The sequence below is a fragment of the Myodes glareolus genome, chromosome 24 (genome assembly GCF_982192425.1).
Source record: "Myodes glareolus chromosome 24, mMyoGla1.1, whole genome shotgun sequence".
NCBI classification, from domain to species: Eukaryota; Metazoa; Chordata; class Mammalia; order Rodentia; family Cricetidae; genus Myodes; species Myodes glareolus.
Window position 1 is genome coordinate 23,789,976 of NC_142049.1, and position 3,812 is coordinate 23,793,787.

Sequence of the window (3,812 nt, forward strand, 5' to 3'; positions counted from 1 at the left end):
AGAGAAAGACTTCAGAGACACCCCGAAGCTGTCGTCAATGTTGTTTGTGTTTCTTCAGCCTCGTCTTCAGCACTCACTTAGCGCATCGCATCCTCCGCGATCGTAAACTGCCATCAGAGCGAAGCTTGCGAATGGAGGTAAAAATCAAAGGACTGCAAGATAATAGGCTCCCCCACCAAAGAGACAGAAAAATACAGTGAGGATGGAGAAACATTAAAAGGCAGGGAAGATGACAGACAGTAGGAGGAGGAGAGTGTGTTCAGATGAAAGGCAAGAATATCAGTATAGCCCTAGCAAACAAGGTTTCTAAAAAGAAAGCAAACAAACAGAACAAAACCCAAAATGCTGCAGTTGGCCACCTGCTAAGAAGCAAAAAGGTGTCAGCCATACTAAACAAGAAGATAATGACACCCATGGAAGTAGTCACAAGACCTGGCAAGAAGAGAGCCTCGCCAGCGCAAGCATCGGCAGTAACCCCAGGTGAAAAGAAGCCCGTCAGCCCAGCCAAGGAGCCAAAGTATGGCAAGAATGCCAAGAGGAAAGGTAGTGAGGAAGAAGAGGAGGGTAAAGATGGCGGTGACGAGGGCAAGATGAAGATGCAGACAAGGATTGATCTGAGCCAGCAGCAGTGAAAGAAGAGGCTGCAGCTCCTGCATCACAGGCGAGAGTGAGGAAGGTGATGATGAGGGAGAAGAGGAAGATGACCTCCAAGGAGACTCTGTGGAGACCACACCAGCCAAAGGAAAGGAAACTCCTGCAAAAGTCACTCTTGGGGAACCCAAGCGCATGGCCAAGGAGGAAGATGAAGAAGGGGAGATGAAGAGGAAGAAAAAGAGCCTGTGGAAGAAGCACCTAAAAGGCCAAAGGAGGAAACATCCAAACGGCCACTCTTGAAGCCACAGGCAGTGGGAGCTCAGCACCAACTGTATCTGCCAGTGTCTTTATGAAAAAAAAAAACAAAACTCCAACCAGGCTCCAGTCTCCAATCTCCAACACCTCGCAATGATGTCATTAGCTTTAAGCTCCATTAGTAGGGTAAATACCTGTATGATCAGGCACTTCCACAAAAGCCTCATACTTCATAGCTAACCTTTAACACATGAACTTTTTGGGAGACAGTTCATATTCAAACCACAGAAACTATCTCCTATGCTTCTGTTTTTGTAGGGCCCAGCCATGACAGGCTCAACAGAGACGACTCAGGCACCACCCAGGAACGCATGCAAGGAAAAAGTACCTAATTTTCCAAAGGAAATACCTAATGTTCCAACCATTGTAGACAGAATCACCTGCCAGTCCACACCCATCCCTTTTCACCAGGACACCCCTAGACAAATGGAAGTCAATCAGGGGTTCTGATCCTTAAAAATCCCTCACCCTAACCTCTGCATTGTAAAAACCTCACCCTAATTAAGCTCGAGACTCTGATTATGCCAATACATTGGATGCATGGAGAGTCCAAGTTCAAACTTGAATGAAAGCTCTTTGCTTTTATATACAGGACTTGGTCTCCTTGTTGATTCCTGGGGAACTCCTCAAGATGGGCATAACATTTTCTCATTGCTGCATTCTTGTTTTGTTTCCTGTTTTTTCTGATATCTCTGATTTTACATGTCTTTTATATGATTCTATTTTCTATTCTCCATCAGTCTATTAATTTTACCGCATGTGAAAAACCATAATGATTCTCTTAGGATTTAAATTATACATTTATGCTAATTTAAGGCCTCTTCTCAGTAGCAATGTATTGTTTTCTTTGTAATACAGTATCATCCTTATAAAAGAACACCCCTAATTACTTTCTCTCATCCCATGTGACATTCCTGCTATTGATTTAATTAATTCATGTGTTACAAATTATTATTTTAATGGCTCTCTTAAATGTATGAAAAGTTAAAATATTTTATGCATGTTTATTTCCCCTCTGATGATGTATCTTTAAGCAGATTTTTAACAGTGGTCTAGTTAATTTTTCTTGTCACTGAAGAATACTTCTCTATTATTTACATTTATATTTGAGATATTTCCTAATGTCTCTTGCTGAAAAATTCATCACTAACTTAAGATTTATTACCCTTTGTATTTCTCCCCAAATTTTGAGAGCCAATATCTCTGGATATAAATTTCTAGGTTACTACAATTTTCTTTAAACATTTAAAACACCTTACTCCATTCTTTTCCCAGTTGCCTGCCTGCTGATAAGAAGCCATCCACAATTTGTTGTCTTTAATCTATTGATAAAGTAAATTTTAATTGACTTCTTGAAAAAATGCCTTTGTGTCTTTGATTTTCTACAGAGAACTTGATGTATCCAGCCCTATGATGTGGGTCTTTTTGTTGGTTGATGTACTGAGTTTTCTGAATCTCTCACTTCATATCCCCTTAATTTTAGAAAGTTCTTGGTGATTACATCACAAATATTTATTCTTCTGGGTTCATTCTTTTGTCCTTCCTCAGTCACTCGAACCTTGGTAAATTATCACATAGTCTTGGTCTTCCTCCTTCCTCTGTCCTTCCCTCTTCTCATATTTTTCATGTTTGACTCACTTTCCTATTTAGTGAATCTCTCTTCAGCTGTATCCAGTCTTCCAGTGAGACCTCTCAAAGTTTTCTTCCTTTTTTTGTAACGAAGTTTTAAATTTTTATTTGTAACATTTCCCTTAATTCTTAGCATGTTTTATCTCCACTGACATCATTCATCTATTCTCATATTGTTGCCTGATATTCCCATCGATGTTCCTAACATATACAGTACTCATTGGAAATTCAGTGTCTGAGTCCATTTCTTTGTCTTTAAAGTCTTTGCTTCCCGTGAATTTGGCAAGTCTTCTAGTTGTTGAAAGCAGGGCATGTTGCATCATGTGATAGAGATTTAGAGAAGAAATTTTTAACGTAAAGATTTAACTTTTGCATAGCTAGGAGGCCAGCTACTCCACACGCTATGGCACAACGTAAACCTGCTCACTCCTCTACTGTACTTCCTGGCTTTGGGCTTCCCTCGGTCCTCTCCCTCAGCGAGGCAATGATTTGCAGCTTTCCCACAATAACCTACCGTCCCTGCATGGGATCTTGTGGCGATGTGGCTAAGCATCAACGATAGGGATGCCTTCACCAACCTTACAGTCATCCAGTGAACCTGATATCCGAGTTGTGCTGTTCACAGGCGTTTCTCCAAGTCACAGATTTGGCCCTCCCTTCCTGTTTTGCATTTTCTCCAGCTAATGTGAGGCCAAGCATCGAGGGCTTTGCTAAGGAATAACCCGCAAGGGTATTTCACTGTGATTACATTGTGGGAGAGGCTGACAGGGGCTGTGGGAGTCTTTCCTCAGTTTCACTAGTAAAATAATTTGGAGACAGGCACAATGGGCCAATAATGGTGTTTATTGTGAAAATAAAAACGTACTCTGAGTGGCAGGATCGATGATTATGCAAGTGAGAACGGCACTGGGAAAGGTTAGAGACTATTAGCTGAGAGGTGTTTCTTGTGCGGGGCTGCTTTTCTGTAAGCTTTTGTGCAAATTAGGTCTAAAAATTTCTCTGAGGTTGCATCGTGCTCAGCTGATGGGCGTAGTGAGTCAGGAACACAGGATTGGTTTTTTCTCTTCAAATTCTCCTTACTGGTGATGTATCGCAAGCAGAAAGAAGGTCCTAAGGCAGCCACGCGGGGAAAATTTTCGTGGATTCTCCATCCTACAGGGAAGTTGTGGCTGGCAGAAGTTTTGAGAACTGGGGAGGGGATCCTAGGGTACAATGGCTCTTCCGTTCTGATTGGACAGAGAAACTTGTGATTTCCTTATTGAGTGCAAATGAAG